At 39.7% G+C, this 19,235-nt stretch overlaps 1 long non-coding RNA gene across 1 annotated transcript in view; it reads left to right on the top strand.

Moving 5' to 3' along the window:
• Positions 1-19,235, top strand: part of LOC309636198 — a 937,790-nt gene that overhangs the window by 468,751 nt on the left and 449,804 nt on the right. The window lies entirely within an intron of this gene.

Below are 19,235 nucleotides of genomic sequence, written 5' to 3'. Positions count from 1 at the left end.
CCAATGCAGGGGACACGGGTTCGATCCCTGGTCCTGGAAGATCCCACATGCTACGGAGCAACTAAGCCCATGTGCCACAACTACTGAGCCTTCACTCTAGAGCCCAAGAGCCACAACTACGGAGCCCACGTGCCACAACTACTGAAGCCCCTGTGCCTAGAGCCCGTGCACTGCAACAAAGAGTAGCCCCCGCTCGCCGCAACTAGAGAAAGCCCGTGCGCAGCAACGAAGACCCAATGCAGCCAAAAATAAATAAATAAATTAATTAATTTTAAAAATCTATTAAAAAAAATGACACAAATCAACATATCTACGAAAAAAAAATCTTGAACCTGAAAAATGAGAACACAAACCCCTCCTGGCAGGTAGAGTGAGCACTTGGGAACATGTCTGGTGAAGGGGCTATGCGGCAGTGCACACCTGATTCTCATCAGCTCACCCACACACAGGTCACTAGGAAGAGAGTGAGCAGGTGTGCACAAGTCCTCTCTGCCCAGCCCTGCCCGGCACTGTGGGATCCTTGATCTACTTCCTCCTGGCATTTCCTGTGCCGTAAATCTGCACCCTCCCTCCCTCCCTTCTCCCCTCCCACATCCCCTGCAGCTCTACAGAGTCTGTCTCTGGCCTCCCCAGGTGCTTCCTGAGCTGTCATCTCTGATCAGAACTCTGCTCCCTGGGACCTGGAGCTCCCTTGCCTCTAGATCCTGTCCATGCTCCAGCACCACTTTGGAAGGGGCTGGGTGGGGCAGGGAGTAGGGTGGGTAGAAGCCAGGGAGAGAGGAAATAAAACACAGGAAGAAGAAAGGGAGACAAAAAGAAGAGCAAAGAAGAGCAACGAAAAGAAGGAAAGAGAAGAGGAACAGGAAAATGCCTGGGCGGTGGAAAGATGAAGAGGAGCATGGGGAGAGCAAGAAGGCTGCAGGGAGAGTGTGGTCTGGGAGGCCCAGCAAAGCATTGAGCCAAAGACGACGGGGCTGGCGACCAAAAGGAAAAGATGCTCACCAGGGACGATCTCAGACTTCTGTACTTGTCCTGGGCTAGTGGGTCTCAAATTTTAATGTGAATAAAAATCACTTGGGATGCTTGTTAAAACACAGATTCCTATACCAGAGTTCTGAGTCTTTACATCTGGGCGGTGTCCTGGAAATCTGTTTTGTTGGTGTTCTCATGTAACAAGCAGCTCAGGAGCTTCTGATGAAGATGTTGGGAAATGCTGTCCCTTGTTGTTAGGGGGGCACCTTGTGACACAGCAAACTCCGAGGCAGTTACCCTCAGAATTTGACATTTTAAATATTCAGCTTTGGAACTGAACTGCCTTGGACCATGTCTGCAAAAGCTGGGCTCCAGTGATGGGCTGATTCTGCAGGAATCCGGGAGGCTGGCAAAGGCTCCCTGAATGACAGGATTCTCATCTGTGGTGTGGAAGGTTAAGTCAGACAATCTTCAAGGATCCTTGAACCTGGAAAAGTCCTTCTATTCCCCTGAAATGTGATGCCCATCCTGGTCCAGCTGATAGATTCTGTTTTCAGAGACCAAAAACCTTGCCCCCAGTTCCTTCCTCTTCTATCGATACATGTTAGACAGTAGAAGTGTTTTGCCTGTTTAAAGGCGCATTTTAAGAACGAACTTTGTGCTTTATGACCTACTTTGAAGTTGATGTCAACATGTTAAGTTATATGTGTAATATTTCACACCTTTCTATTTGAGTATCTCTAATTCCTTACAAAGAAGACGATTTGTGTTTTAAAGTATATGTAAAGTATAGAAGTCAAGATCAAGGTGTCAGCAGGTTTGGTTTCTTCTAAAGCCTCTTTCCTTGTCTTGCAGATGACCACTTCTCACTGTGTCCTCACATGGCCTTTCCTCTTTGCTGCATGCCTGGTGCCCTTCTGTGTGTCCAAATCTCCTCTTCTTATAAGAACACCAGTCAGGTTGGATTAAGGCCCACCCTAAAGGCCTCATGTTTATTTAATTGCTTCTTTAAAGGCCCTGTCTCCAAATAGAGTCACATTCCAAATATCTCCAAATAAAGGGCTTCAATGTATGAATTTTGAGGGGATACAATTCAGCCCCAAACAGTTCCAATCACCTCAATCACAAAAGCTTAAAGTGGGTGGATGGCTGACCCAAAGGCAGACAATCCATAGGTTAGCCAGCAGGCCACCAAGTGGCTTGATATGAAAACTCTGTCCAGTGAAGAATAATGGTAATTACGTAGAAAAATCATATTCCTTCTTGAGAACTTGGAGTGGAAAATATAAAAAGAAGCAGGCAGTTGGACAGAGGAAGAAGTGCTGAACTGTTGATGGTATTTATCCCCAGGCTCGTCCCTTCCATTTGTCCCATGCCCTGGTGCTCAGCAAAATGTTTGAGATAAACTCCTTGAGTCCAGCCTTTGAAATAAGATTGCTCTTCCAGCAACTTTTTTTTCTTCGGGCAATATCTGGCATCCTGCCTCGTCTCCGGAATGCCTCGTTCCTTGCTTCTAGTTTACTAAAAATGAAAGAGCTCCCCCAGCTACCTTGTATTTGGAGGCACTGAGGAGAACAAGAGTAATTGCAGAGACAATATGGAATATTCCCCAGTGAGATGCAAGCTCTATTCAATGTTCCAGTTACTCTCGCTGTGATACATATGACCCCGAACTTATGGCAAAAACAAAACAAAAACATTTGATTATGCCCACATATTCTGTGGGTCAGGAATTCAGAGAGGGAGAGCTTATTACTGTACAACAATGTCTGGACTCTCAGCTGGGAAGACTTGAACAATCAGAACCTTCTGAAGGCTCACTGGCTCACATGTCTTGTAGTCAATACTGGCTGTTGGCTGGGACACCTATACGTGTCCTCTCCATGTGGCTGCTTGGACTTCAGTGCGAAGTGCCTGGGTTTTAAGAATGAGATCCCAAGGGAACCAGACAGGACACTATATCACCATGTATGATCTAGCCTCACTTCCACTGTGGTCATAAATTTGCCCAAATTGGGCTTCCCTGGTGGCGCAGTGGTTAAGAATCCGCCTGCCAATGCAGGGGACACGGGTTCGAGCCCTGGTCTGGGAAGATCCCACATGCCACGGAGCAACTAGGCCCGTGAGCCACAACTACTGAGCCTGCGCATCTGGAGCTTGTGCTCCGAAACAAGAGAGGCCGCGACAGTGAGAGGCCCACGCACCGCGATGAAGAGTGGTCCCCGCTCGCCGCAACGAGAGAAAGCCCTCGCATAGAAACGAAGACCCAACACAGTCAAAAATAAATATAAATAAATAAATAAATAATTTAAAATTTGCCCAAATTCAAGAAAAGGGAACATAGACCCTGCCCCCCCCCAACAAGAGAAATGGCAAGATCACGTTGTAGGAAGACAGGAAATACTGTTGTGGTCATCTTTGGAAAATACAGTCACCACAGTGCATCCTCAGGCCACAGTACTTCACATCCTCCCACCTGCAAACTATACCGATGCCCTCCCCCAAGACCACCAAGTCCCAGCTCATCATGACACCAGCTCAAGTCATTTCAGTCTGGTCCACGTGTGCATGAATTCCCCAGATGCAGCAATATAGGCTCCACTTCTCCAATCTAAATACCAGAGAATGAGCTTTGGCCCCTACACAGCCAACATACAATGAGGGGAATCTAACGAATGTGGACACTGTTGTTCAAAAAGGGGGAAAACAAGAGGCACACAGCAATCACAGGTCTGTAAGCAATCCTGAAATCCAGCTGGGCACATGGGGCCAGTTTTTGTTGCGGCTTCAGCTCTGCTGCTTTGTTTTGTGGCTCTTAGCTCTTCCCTCAGGTCTCTTGGTTCTGCCCTTTGAGTCATCATTCCGTTGCAATAAGACTGGCCTGAGTTAGCAGCTGAGTAGTTTTCTCAACCAGCTCCTTGTCTATAGTGATTGAGGGGTCCAAAGTTCTCCTTTCATTTCGCACTGTTTCTGTCACTTTCAAGCCAAGCCAATACAATTCTTTTTAAAACTCTGTGAACTTTTGGGTATCGATTTATAATTTACTCCACTAGGCAAAAAGCCACAGCCAGAAATCCTTGGAGATAGGTCTTTCTTGACCTTCAGCTCCCCGTGAGGCTGCTGTGGGGCAACACCCTTAAGACTCTTTTAAGCCATATTATTAAACAGATAAAGAGGCAAGATTCTAAGAACTTCTCTGCAGTGAGGGTCGTGAATCTTGGAAGAGGAGAGAGGTCGGGAAGCTGAGCCCACATTTCCATTCAAAGTCAAAAGCCACAAGGAGGGCTGGAAGTGATACTTCTATGGGCAGAAGTCAAAGTCAAACCCTCTTTGGAGCAAAGTTTCACCAAGTTAGACTATAGGACTCTCTCATTAAGCTCAAGTAGAGGACTAATGAAGATGACCAAGCATGCAAGAAGGCGTGCCACTAGTGAGGATAGATATAGAATTGCAATTGGAATTGTAGATGAAGAAAACAGTATTGTTATGAATAAAATAATTAATGAAATATTGGCTCCAATAACAAAGATGAGCATACGAGAATCCACCAGCAGTGAACAATTTTAAAATACCACTCCACAAGTTGCTTATTTATTAAAAACAGAAAAAAAAAATACCTCTAAATGGAGAAATGTGATGGATACCAACTTAACTAAGTGATAAAAGTTTACACCATCGATAATGGGACTGTCTGCCATCTTACACCTCCTGATATGATGTACTGAAAAGGATACAATATTACATATGCAGTACTCCTGCCCCACCCCCCAAATTTAATCTGAATCTAAGCATGAGGAAACAATTAGGTAAACCCAATGAGGGACATTTTACAAAACAACTGGCTTGAACTCTTCAAAATTATCAAGGTGATAAGAGAATTTTTTTAAAGGTTCAGAAACTGATCTAGATTAAAAAACAAAAACAAAAACAGGACAACTAATGGAATGAATGATAATTCTATCCTGGATTGAAAAAAAAACTTTTTTTCTTCCAGTTTTATTAAGGTATAATTGACATACAGCACTGTAAAAGTTTAAGGTGTACAGCATAATGATTTGACTTACATATATCATGAAACAGTTATCACAATAAGCATGGTGATCATCCATCATCTCGTATAAATACAGAATTAAAGAAATAAAAATTTCTTGTGTTGCGAACTCAGGATTTACACTCTTAACAACTTTCATATATAACTTACAGCAGTGTTCATTATGTTTATCATGTTGTACATTACATCCTGAGTACTTATTTATCTTATAACTGGATGTTTGTACCTTTTGACTGCCTTCATCCAATTTCTCCTCCCTCCACACCTCACCTCTGGTAACCGCAAATATAATCTCTTTTGCTATGAGTTTGTTTGTTTGTTTGTTGTTCGTTTTTGAAGTATAACTCACCTACAACACTATTAGTTCCTGTTACACAACATGGTGATCTGGTATTTCTGTGCATTTCAGAATGATCACTACAATAAGTCTAGCTATGCTATGTCATCATACAAAGATAACATAGTTATTAACTATATTCCCCACGCTGTATATTTCATACCCATGACTCATTTATTTTGCATCTGGAAGTTTGTACTTCTTGATCTCCCTCACCTTTTTCTTCCCTCCTCCCCACACCCTCCCCTCTGGCAACCACCTGTTTGTTCTCTGTATCTAGAACTCTGTTTCTGTTTTGTTACGTTTGTTCATTTGTTTTTTAGATTCCACATATAAGTGAAATCATACAATATCTGTCTTTCTCTGTCTGACATTTCATTTAGCATAATACCCCCTAGGTCCATCCATGTTGTCGCAAATGGCAAGATTTAATTCTTTTTATGGCTGAGTAATATTCCAGTGTGTGTGTGTATGTGTGTGTGTGTGTGTGTGTATCTTCTTTACCCATTCATCATCTGTTGATGGGTGCTTGGGTTGCTTCTATATCTTGGGTATTGTAAATAATGGTACAATGAACATAGGGGTGCATGTATCTTTTCTAAATATTGAGACAATTGAGGACGTTTGAATTTGGTGTATATATTAGATAATATGTTTTTAATTGTGAGATTTCCTGAATGTGATACTTTTATGGTTGTCACGTAGGAGAATATCCTTTTTTTAGAAAACATGTGTTAAGATATTTAGAATAATAGTAACTGAATTCTCTGTGAAAAGAACTCTCAAATGGCTTACCAAAAATATATTTGTGTGAATGTGCATACGTGTGGAAAGAAAAAGCAAATGTGGCAAAATGTTAATTGGTAAATCTAGATAAAGGGTAAATGGGCATTCATTGTACTATTCTTGCAAATTTTCTGTAGGTTTGAATTTTTTTAGAAAAGGTTACGGAAAATATTCACAACTATAAAGAATGAGTAGTATGTACCATGTTAATTACTCATATCAACACTCCCCCAGATATGTTGGGGCAACCTTTCTGCAGGCTGAAGCAAAGCTTTTTACTACCCATTTTTGGCAAGGCTCAGCAAGATGAGGTAACTTTCCCAAGGTCACAAAGAAAAGTGTTAAATAAGGTACCAAATAAGCAGAAACCAGAAAGCCAAAGATTCAGACACCCCCAAATTTCCAAAATTTTCCTACCCACATGAAAATATCTTCTTCATCCTTGACTAAATAGGAAAATTCAAATAAGGGATTCTGCTTCTTTTTATATCATTAACTAGTGTGTTCAGTAGATTAAAAGATGAGTTCCGGAAGAGAATATATTGATATAAAAATAAATTAATTAAATGAAATTAGGTGTGCTAAGATAATGGAATTCAAGTTGACATTCTCTGGCATTTCTCTTCATTCTTTTGATGTTCAGCCAAGGGGAATGCAAGACAAGGGGTTAGCGCTGCTAGGAATAACTGCCATCAGCCACCAATTTAGGGAGTCACTAGAGGAGAACAATTCTCAGATTTCAGTGTCCCTCAGGACACATTTTCCTTTCCTTCGTTTATCACCTGCATGCACCATCTCGTGCAAATCCCAGCAATCTGGCACCTGTGGGTCACTGCTCAGCTCAGGTTCTGTGGACCTGATCTCATGCCTGTGGCAAATCTCACTGTGACTTAAAAGCCTGGGGAGAGTAGCCTAGAGAGGTGGCCTCAGTCAGGACACTGGAGCCAAAAGAGTGTTGTGTAGTTCTGTTGAATTAAAAAAAAAAAAAAAATCTCTGTATGTGCATGACCTTGAGGAACAGGACTGCTAGAGACAGATAAGATTATTTTACTCCTCCCTCTCTCTCTCTCAAGTGAACCAAATATTACAATCCCCATTTTGTCTTCCCAGACTCAGGGATCAGGTTTGCGCTTTTCTCTTCTTGCTTCTTTTAGTCAGAGGTGATTACCTTCAAGTTTGCTTTAACAACTCATGGCGTATGTGTGATTTTATGTGTGATACATTAAATAGTAGTTTTAGAAAATCTGTTTTCCAGTTAGCCTAACTAAAATAGCTTGTCATGGAAGAGATACCAACTGTCCTAGGAAACAGAGGCTGGTATATGCTGAGATTCTTTAACTCCAAGGTCTTGACAGCAGTTTACTGTCATCGGAATAAAGATACCAATAGACTCCAGAACTACCCATATTAGAAACATTCCCTCCTCACAGTTCAAGCTGCAGGGGAAAAGCAAAGAACCTGGAGCCAGAAAGGCAGCACCTGCCCTTGATTCTCTCACCAATGAGAAAGAGATTACTCATGGTAACTCAATTTACATTTTATTTTTCACTCCTTTGACTTCTTGCTCAGTCCTAGACTGCCTGGCTTGCCCAGTATATTCACAGGATTCCTCGCCAAGGAAAACTACATTTCAGGGAGCACAGTGGTACAGTAAGCACTTAATAGAGGCCCTGAAAAGGTGAATTGACAGAGAAATCTGACTGGTAAGAGAGCATGGGACTTTGTGTGGCCAACATATGGATGGACAATGTGGAGATGGTAGTTCTCTTTCTGCTTCTGCCTCAGGGAAAAATTTAGGCACAAGATTGACAGAAAGGAATGATCTGGTTGGTCTACTCATCCCTCCTGACGTCCACCCCAACACAGTCAATCCTATGGTAGCAAAGGAGCTAAAACTAAGTCATAACTATCCTCATGAAGGGACTTGAACACTCCGTGAACCATGGAGCCAAGCTCTGCTTAAGGTTCGTGGTTGTTTCTTCATCAAGTCAGAGTAAGAGGAAAAATATAGCAAAGGTTATTGTCTTTATCATTACATCTTAATTCTAAAAATAATTTTATTTTGATCTCCTACAGTGTGCTAGATAGGCCGGGAGATACAGAAATAAGTGATCCACGTCCCTTCTCCCAAGTTGCTCAGAGTAGAGTGGAGACGCCTGCATGAAACCAGGGCAGTAAATCAATAAAAAAAGGAGAGACGGACAATCCAGAAAAGATAGTAGGCATGAGACAGCATCCCAGCAAGTATGAGAAGAAAGAGGGTCCATACCCAGGAACTAGAGAAGAAACATCTCTTCCTCTGTGACAGGAGGAAGAGAGCAGAGGGTGAATAATTACGCAATGCGGTATACAGCAAGGTCACCAATGTTTGTAATGGAACTACTTTGAGCCATGATGGATTTGACACTATCATAGTCTCAGAAGTTTCCAAAATGGATGGCTTACGTTAAGAAAGAAAGAAAGAGAAATAATTTAGAATCATTAGATTAAGGATTTGGGGGGAAAGTACTTAATTATAGTTAGGAGTTATTTCTTTAAGTAAGTCATGCTCTCTAGGTATATTCGTCTTAAGCTTGTTGACTATTACCTCTGAAGTTAAAAATTTTAATAAAAATTCCACTGTTTTTTAAAACATAACTCAATGTTTATATAAAGGATAAGGCAATGGGTTTTTTGTTTGTTTGTTTTAAAAAGTAAACTTTTTATTTTATGATAACTTGTAATTTACAGAAAATTTGGAAAGATAATGCAGAGTCCCCCAGATAGCCTATACTGTTTCCTGTAATGTTAATATCTTACATTAGTGTGGTACATTTGTCACAACTTATTAACCAATATTGATACATTATTATTAACTAAAGTCTGTGCTTTATTCAGATTTCCTCTATTTTTACCTAAGGCAATGAGCTATTTAATTTATTCCCAAAATATAAACATAGAGATCAAACCTGGAGAATGAACTAAAGAAATACAAACATCTAGGTCAAATGCTTTCTGTCACTAGATTTACTAATTTAACCACAATTCAGTAAGTCTTCTAAGCCTGAGTTGTGCATTAAGCCTGAGTTGTGCATTGAGCCTAAACCCAGTTCTGCAGAAGTCCTGCAAATCTGATGGGACATCAAAACTAGAGTTGGTTTTGCTTGAGGGTCACAAGACTTTGACCAGCTGGTCACAATTATGTTAGCTTTTTAGCTGTTTACTAGTATCAGAATTAAGGTACCAATAGACTCAGTATTGAATAAACTATCAGTATTAGAAAAATTCCCTCCTCATGGTTCAAGTTGTGGAAGAAAAGCAAAGAACCTGGAGTCAGATAGGCAGAACCTGCCCTTGATTATCTCACCAATGAGAAAGAAACTACTCATGGTAACGTGATTTATGTTTTATTTCTCACTCCTTTAACTTCTTTCTCAGTCCCAGACTGCCAGTTAGTTCAGTAACTACGAGTCCCTTCCAGGCATCCTAAAGGGTCTTTGCTCTTTTTAGTTTAACATTTCAGTTCAATTTAAACATCAGCCAATGTTTGATAAAAAATTTTTAAGTGGAGGTATGAAATAGATTCCCCACTGAGAGCGAATTCTTCTCTTTTCTTCCTCAGATTTTCTGAGTATCAGGAGATCTTTAAAAAATAGAATATTGGGTTTCCCATGAATGATTCTGACCCAGCAATTCTATCTCTGGCATCCCCACAACCGTAGTTAGTAGTTAAGTGTCTAGTCAGGAATTTCTCTACCACTGAGTAGATTAGATTTCAAAGAATTGTTAATAAATCCATTTGTACATAAGTCTACAGTGAAGCTACATAGTAACCAATGTGCATATATCAGTACAATAGAGCCCACCTACCTGGGTTCAAATCCCAACTCTGCCGTTTATTACCTGCAACCTGGCTGTATAAACTCTCTGTGCCTCAGTTTTCTCATCTTTAAGATGGGGGGAGGGAATGATAATAATAGCTCTTTGATGTGAGAATTAAATTCATTCATATACTTAGAACAGTACCTGACACATTAAAAAGTGTTCAATAATTGTCAACACTGTTAGCTATACAAACTTAAATTTCTTCAGAGAACTGTAGATATTGATGGCTTCAGTTGCAACTTTTCTTTATTTCAGATCTCTTAAAAAGATGCTCTTATTTTATCTTTATTTTCACTGAATATAAAATTTATAAGAGACTAGGTCTTCAACAACTATGGACATTTACATAAATCTCTCAACAACTATGGACATCTTCATAAAGTTAGGATTCTGATATCTGAACAGTGAAAGTATCTTTTTCATAAAACTTAATGGCTGTAATATCAAAGTGGTATGAGATACTACAGTTTTTTAGCTCACTCTTTGTGTTTTGCTTTGCCTTTCAAAAAAAGCAAAACCCAGCAAACGCACCTTAAGCCATGACTGATGGCAAAACTATAATGGCCACAGGCGACTGCTAATAACCTCTGTTGGTGGGGGCAGAGTTTATATGCATAGCTTTGTATCTATAAAATTAGTAAGTTGAAAGGTCATAGAGGATGTTCTATACTAAAATAAAGAGATGAAAAATACATATTCATCTAAAAATATATGTAGACTCTGTGTATCACCAGTGTCCAGAGGAGTGCATGGCATAAATAGGTACACAATAAATAGCTGTTGTTGAATGAGTGAATGACAGGTACTTTGGTGGACACTATTTTTATATCATCTCTAGTACTTAAAGCAAACAAAAAGAGGGTAAGATTATTATCTGTACTCTATAGATAAAGAAACTGAAACTCAGGCTGGTTAGATAACCTGAAAGCCCAGCTATCCAATTCTGAAAGCTTCCTTCTGCACAATTCCATGCAGCAGGGTGAAAAGTTATTCATCTGAGATGTTGTGTGGAGTACCGGAGAGATAGGCTAAGGTCAGATAGCAGAGGACAACTGACCAGAACTCCATTTGAATGATAACTCCAGGCCCCGCCTCAGTTCACAGAATGAAGCAGAAAAACAAGACACCACATCTGAGCCAGAGTGAGAGGAAGAGCCCAAGTATGCCCACTAATCTGGATGAGATCTGGAAGGACGGACAGGAGAGTAGGGAGCTCAGCCTAGATTCCCAAGATTCAGAGGGACCAGGAAAGGCAGAGCTTTCTTTGCTTTCCATCGGATTTGTTTCTTTATTAATTAATGCCTTCTTCATTTTTCTGATTATAAAAGAATAGATTTTCATTTTTAAAAATTTCAGGCTATTTAGAAAGATATTTTTAAAATGTAAAAATATTCTCTAATCCCGCCACATGGAGTTAACATTGTGCTGTATAACCTTCCAGATATTTTTTTCTCTGTGTGATTGTTATACACTTTTTTTAATGCACAAAGCAGGACCCCTTTTGAAAGCCCAAGGCTGCACCCCACAGACCTACCCCTGTGTGTCCTAATAGCACAGCAGAAGTTCAAGTTTCTGACACTCCTAGCCTCAATGTTCATTTGTAAAATGAGAAGATCACCATTGTCTATCAGCCTACCTTTATGTAAAACAAAGTTACCTATATCCTTCGGGCTTTAGGGGATGTTTTCTCTTTCAAAATTAAGGTGCCCAGTTCTCACTACAGTCCTTCCCTGCTGATATCAACACAGAAATTATAAAAAGTGAAGCCAAACAATGAATACTTACACTTATTTCAAAATACCATTTTAAATACTCACCTGAAAACACACAACCCATGCCTTATTAAACGCACACTGATAAAGCCCTAGTGTAACATTTTAGCTGTTGGAGATCCACCTGGGCTTATCATTAGATGTAGGGCTTTATATAGTATTCAATAGAAATCAAACAAGTCTTTGGATAAGTAAATTGTGATTTTTTTTTTAACTTTGTTGAAATAAACATGCTTATTGTTTTCTCTGTCTGTCCTCTTTAACTACAGTGTTTTTGTTGAACCACAACAGGTGGCCCTTATAAACGTGCTACCACGCCCAGGCAGGAATGGTAAATCCAGCCAAGGAAGCCGACCGGCTTTAGCAAGATGGCAGCTCCAGACACAGCACATCGGCCTAAGAGAAACAAGAGGTCAGCAACCTGTTGCACACAGCATCTGATTTCCAAAAGGTGGAACACTTTCTCCATTCAGACTGGGTAGGTTTAAATCTCTGATCCACACCTAATTAACTTGTACCTTTAAGTTGGTGTAAAATAGGATAAAAATTTAAGAAGTACAGTGGTAGCAGGTGTGGTCAGTATTTAGCAGATGTTGGGTATGATGATGATGAAGTAATTTTCCTCCCCTTGTTTTCGCTGAGTGTCATATGTACCCAGTACTGCAGAAAACACAAAGCGAAAGTTCCTGCCATGTAGTGAGCATTGTCAAATATTGGGTCAAGTACTTTATTTGCTTTGTATGATTTAATCCTGACAACAACTTTATATGTATTCTTAAGGTTTTGTTAACCCCATTTCTCAGATAAGAAAACTGAGACTTAGATGAAATTTGTTCAGTGCCACAACACCTAAAAAATTCTTTCTCTAGAGAAAAAAAGAGAAGGGTGCACATATATTTGTTAAGGGCCTCACTACCTATGTATGTACCTAACCTAACATAGGTAAACCAAATATATTCTATCTAAATTTTTATGACACCCAGTGTTGGTGAGGGTGTGCACAAACAGTCATTCTCACACAATTGCTGATAACTATCAAAAACATGTGATGTCTATACCTTTTAACCCAACAGCTTTGATAGTAGGAATTTATCTTACATATCTATTGGAACAAATATGCCAAGATGAAAGTACCGTGAAATCATTACAAAATTATTTGTAATACCAAAATGTGATAACAAAATAAAAGTCTTTCAATATGGAACTAAACAAAGTATACTATACAAATAATAAGGTACCATATAGCCTTTAAAGGAAAGGGGTAGACAGATAGAAAAGGTATCCAAGATATATATTTTGAGTGGAATTGTAATCATATATCAGCTCTAAGTTCAAAGGACAGAAAAATCTTTATGAACAGAGACAACCAAGGGTTGCTTCTGAAAGAAAATGAGACTTGATTTTTGTCTCAAATAAAAAATGCAATTATTTTGGCCAGGCTGGGGAAAAGAGGAAGGACCAGGGAAGGCTGTTGTATAGTGGAAAGACCCCTGGTTTTAGAGTTCAAACCCCTGGTTTTAGAGTTCAAACCTCCAACCTGAGGCAGGCCCTCCTAGAGCTTTTACATGGAAGTACCCAGATTGGCAGAGAAAAGAAGCATTCCTGGAGAAAATACGAAGTGGCTACTGGGAGGAGCGATTTCTTTTGAAGTCTCAAATTCCCTTCCTTTGATTTTGGCTGATGGATACTATGTTGTTTCATTGAAACTGACAAATTAAGAATGTTGGACTGAATTGAAGAGAGCTGGTACAGCATATTAGGTTCAATGTACAAACAATTTCTTTCTTTCTTAGAGACGTGGTTTTTCAACAGCACAGGCTCTCATAATTATATGGACAAAAATAATGGAAACTGAAAACTAAGAATCAAGAGCTATATAAACATAGTTGAATTTATTGGTCATAGCTGATGAGTTTTATTTCTTTGTACTTGTTTATACATGTTTTTTACAAGGTGGCTAATTTTTCAAGAAGTGAAGTGTGTTGGCAGGTCTATATGTACTCCTCAGGAAGGGCCACTAATTCTCTGATTTATATTAGGATTCTGTGTAAAACATCATTTGAAAAATAAATTCATGGCTCAAAAAGAAAAGGATTAAAAACCACAGCTTGAGGTACCAGCTAATAACCTTTAGGCAAGATATCTACACCATGAGCAGGTAACAACAATAAATGGTAGTATCTGGGGTCATTTGAGTCATTTACGACTCCGAAAGAGCTTATCCCCAAGATGTAACTGAGATTGAAAAGGTACATAGTGCACATTTGCAACTAACCAATGAACCATTGTTACTAATAAACACATTTATTAGTTAAGAACTTGCTAAGTAAAGATTCTCACTAAAATGCATAAATGCCCTCATTAAGCCCACATCTAGGAGAGCAGCCTGGGGAAATGGAATAAACAGAGACAGCACTAGAAAGAGAACAGGCTCTGGAATCAGGCAGGCCTGAGTATGATGAGCTATGGGACCTTAGTCCAGCTGCGTACACATTTGACACTTAGCTTTCTCAACCACAGAAAACAATAACCACTTCATGGGTCTGCTATAAGCATTTTCCATAATATATTTCTAGTGCCTGACACAGAGTAGATGTCAAAAAAATGGTAGTTTTCATTAGACAACTCACTTAACTCTGAGCCCAGTTTTCGTATTTAGAAAAAGAAAGCAATGATTCCTATGGGAGGATAAGTATGAAAAGGATTTGAGCTTTAAAATTATCTAAAGAGATAAGATCATTATCAATAATTGGTAGACAGTATATAAAGACATGAAGCATTAACTAATACATGGGTTACGGAAAATGTATGACTTCTATCTCTGAAAATATGGTAGGCTATATACTATACAAATCTTCCCAACAGAAAGCACTTAAAATTGCTGGATCACATATGGCAAGGCTCTCAGATGTATAGCTGACCTTCCATGGAAAGAAGGGAACTCCCCAGAGAGTACTGAAGAAAAGAGTATCCTGAGGATAACTTTTTTCTCTTTACTCATGGAAAAACATGAGAACAGGAGACAATTCCTTGAAATGCACAAGGGGGAGGGATGAATCCAAGATCCCTGCATAAAACCAGGAACATTGAAACATCCTCAATGAAGGGGAACAAGAAAAATATCTGCCCATCAACAAAGGGGGCATAAAACAATACTTGACATATTGTCCGGGACTCTTTGGAAAAAAGTCTCCTCTGAGAATTCATAACCCCAACCTGCCCTCATGTGGATTAGGGGTTCAAGTTTACACTATCTGTACAGTCTCAGAAACCCCAAGATAAGAAAGGAATATAAAATGATCCTAGGTTATTAACAAAATGAAACTTTTAACAAATGCCAAAATAAATCATACCTGGAGGGATAGATACTCAACACAGCTTCCACAGGAATCCCACAGATAAAGCCAAGTTGAACATGAGCTCAAAAGTGAACACTATAAAGCGCATGAGTGACTAAGCCACCGTGAGTAAGAGTCAGCAAAAACAAAAAGAGCTCAATCTGATTCCGAAGAATTGAGATAATGCAATTATTGGTTAAATTATAAAAATGTTTGTAAATTATTAATAAAGATAACATTTAAAACGTGAAAAAATAACTATCAAGAAACAAGCAATTTCAGAAAAATTTAACTCCTAGAAGGGAAAAATGGTATGATTAAAATTAAAGCTAAAATAAAGAGCAGATTAAACACATCTGCAGGAAGAATTAGTCAACCAAGATAGAGCTGAAGACAAAATCCAGAATTCAGCACAGAGAAAAAGAGCTTAAAAATATGAAAGAGAAGGAAAACAACATAATACTAGGATATGAAGTTTCGACATGTGTCCGATAAGATAGAGGACAGAGAGAATGGGGAAGACAATATCTAATGGATAATGACCAAGGATTTTTCTAGAATTGGTGAAAAGCATGAATCCTCAGATTCTGGATACACAAAGAATACCAAAGAGGAGAGAGAAAAATTGCTTTATAAATTTTACTCAGGTTTTAGGTATGTTTTTGACATGAGAGTCCTGTATAGCTAAGTCATAAACAGAAATAAAAGTCAGTTGTTATTCTTTAAAAATGGGACTTCAGGTATTAGCAGGAGGCAAGATGGAAAGATTTGTGGGGAAAGAAAGGCCTTTTCACCATCCTTCAAAGCAGCCATGAATTTTTCACCATCCATATAAGCAGTTATGTATTCTTCTATCTCTGTTTTCATTCATTCATTCATTCATTCAACACATAAACCATTGAGGCTCTAATAAGTGCCAAGCACTGTTTTAGGAACTGAGAACATATCAGTGAACAAGGCAGACAAAATCCCTGCTTTCACAAAACTTCTATTCTACTCTTTGAAACAGACAGTAAATAAATAAACACAGAAGACAAATTCAGAGGGCAATAAGTGCTATAAAGAAAATAAAACAGGATAAAAAACAGAGTTCCAGGGGTTGAGGATCTGGTGTTGTGCTACTTTGGTTACAGTGTTGGGGGAAATTTCCCCAAAGGAGATAAAGACAGGCTGAAGTCTGAACTCTGAAAAGGATTCGGCAATTTCAGGAAGAGGGAACAGCGGGCTCAAAGGCCTTAAGGCTGGAATAAACCTGTTTCTGTTTAAGGAAAAGAAAGAAGGCCAGATTACTGGAGCACAGAGTTCAGGGGCATGTGAATGATGTGAGCTCAGGGAGAGGCAGGGACAGTTCATGTGGCTTTGTAGGCCATGCCACTGGGTCTATATTTTGTTCATAGTACTATTGGAAGCCATTCATGTACTTTTAAGCAGTGAGTGGTGGGATCTGATTTAAATTTGTAGATGATACTTTAGCAGCTTAGTAGAGACTAGATTCCTGATGGGGCAAAAGAGAAAGTAGAGATCAACCCTTATTGGAGTTTCAACCTTTACTGGAGTGATCTAGCAGAGATGGTGAAAGTTGGGTCATGCTGGCAGCAGTGAAGATGGGGAGAAGCAAACAGATTCAGGTTACATCTTGGAGGTAGAATCAACTCGACTTGCTGATGGATTGAATATAGGGAGAGAGGAAATGAGAGGAATCAAAAATTATGCCTTGACTCTCAAGGTTTGGGGCTTAGTCATCTTGGTGCATGGTAGAGTCCATTCCCTGATATGGAGGAAAAATGGGGGGAAAAAAGAGTTTAAGTGGAAAAGTTAAGGTACCTAAGAAAAGTTTGGAATGCTTATTAAACAACCTGGTAGATAGGTCAGAAAGGCAGTTGGATAAACTGCTCTCGAGATCAATGGCATGGTCAGGCAGTTAATGGCACATAGATGGTATCTGAAGACTCAAATTAGATAAGATTACTAAGGAGAAGGTGTTGATAAGAGAAGAGGTGGGGAGGGTGGAAAGAGGGGAACCGAAGGGTGAAGGTGAGAGAGCGGAGGGGAAAGAGGAGAGGGGAGGTTAATATTTAGAGGTCTAATGGAAGGAGGGGGGAGTGGATTCCAAAAATGCGATGAAAAGGAATGACCAGTGTTTAAGGAGAAAACTCAGTCAATAAATTTACAGAAAGCAAAGGAAGAGAGTTTATCAAGAAAGAGGGACAAATGTGTAGGAAGCTGCCAAAAGGTAAAATAAAATAAGGATAGAATAGTGATCATTGCATCTGGCAAGATGCAGGGTACTGGTGACTTTGACAAGGGCAGTTCCAGTGCAGTGGGGAGGACAAAGCTTTATTGGAGTTGGCTAAGGAGACACAAGGAGGTGAGGAAATGGACACATGAATTAAAGTCAGTTGTTTTTTTTTTCCCCCTGGTGTCTTACGCAAAAGTATATGGGTAATATATGGTAGTTCTATTTTTAGTTTTTTAAGGAACCTCCATACTGTTCTCCATAGTGGCTGTATCAATTTACATTCCCACCAACAGTGTAGGAAGGTTCTCTTTTCTCCACACCCTCTCCAGCACTTATTGTTTGTAGATTTTTTGATGATGGCCATTCTGACCAGTGTGAGGTGGTATCTCATTGTAGTTTTGATTGTATTTCTCTAATAATTAATGATGTTGAGCATCTTTTCATGTGCCTCTTGGCCATCTATATGTCTTCTTTGGAGGAAAGTCTATTTAGGTCTTCTGCCCTTTATGACCCAGAAATCCCACTCCTGGGCATATACCCAGAGAAAACCATAATTCCAAAAGATACATGTACCCCAATGTTCATTGCAGCATTATTTACAATAGCCAGGACATGGAAGCAACATAAATGTCCATCAACAGAGGAATGGAAAAGAAGATGTGGTACACATCTGCAATGGAATATTACTCAGCCATAAAAAGGGACAAAGTTGTGCCATTTGCAGAGACATGGATGGACCTAGAGATTGTCATACAGAGTGAAGTAAGTCAGAAAGAGAAAAACAAATATCGTATATTAATACATATATGTGGAATTTAGAAAAATGGTACAGATGAACCTATTTGCAAAGCAGAAATAGAGACACAGACATAGAGAACAAACATATGGACACCAAGGGCGGGGGGGTAGTGGTGGAATGGACTGGGAGATTGGGACTGATGTATGTACACTATTATGTATGAAGTAGAAGGCTGCTGAGGGCCTACTGTATAACACAGGGGGAAAAAAGAAGGTACAATCTGCTTGCAGGACATAAGTTAAGTTAACCTTAAAAATGCATTCCAATATACATTAGGTGCAGACAAATACTGTTTGATTCCACTTCTACGAGGTACCTAGAATAGTCAAACTCATAGAGTCAGAAAGTACATTGATAGATGCCAGGGGCCAGGGGTTGGGAGGGGGAATGGGGAGTTAGTGCTTAATGGAGACAGAGTTTCTATTTAGGAAGATGAAAAATTCGGAAGATGGACGATGGTGAGAGTTGCACAACAGTGTGAAGGTACTTGATGCCACTGAACTGTACAGTTAACTATGGTTAAAACAGTATGTTTTATATTATGTGACTTTTACCACAATAAAAAAACATTAAAAAAATAGTATATGGGTAGTATACGAGATATGCATTTAAGATGGAAAATAGAGTTTGCATTCTGATGGCCGCAACCCTGTGAGAGGGAGACACTCCACACAGAAGACAGAAAAAGAGTGTTTATAGGGGTCATTGCCTGAGGACCCAGAGCAGCAAGGAGGGGTTGGCCCTTGATAAGAATGAGGATGCTTCATACACCGTGGGAAGGAAAGGCGGAGGATGGGTGGAGACGACGGTGGGAAGAAGGGAGCTCCTGTTGAATTGCTATTGTATGATCGTGAACTCCTGTGCATCTCAGGCCAGGGTTGAGAGCTGAACCCCTCTGGAGCAGTTTCTCCTTTTCATTTAACCACTGGCCCCGAGGGCAGCTATCTGCTTCACAAGTGGGTACCATTTTGTGATTGAGTCAGATAAAAATTGCTAACAAAACTGCAAGCAAGATGGTCAAAAATCAGGCACTGTTCCAGGCTCTTGAGAACAAAATCCATAGACATGCTGGTGGAT

The sequence above is a fragment of the Balaenoptera borealis genome (genome assembly GCF_965194805.1).
Source record: "Balaenoptera borealis genome assembly, chromosome: 1".
Classification (NCBI taxonomy): domain Eukaryota; kingdom Metazoa; phylum Chordata; class Mammalia; order Artiodactyla; family Balaenopteridae; genus Balaenoptera; species Balaenoptera borealis.
Note: the sequence above shows the minus strand (reverse complement) of the source record. Positions and strands in the feature narration are given on the sequence as shown.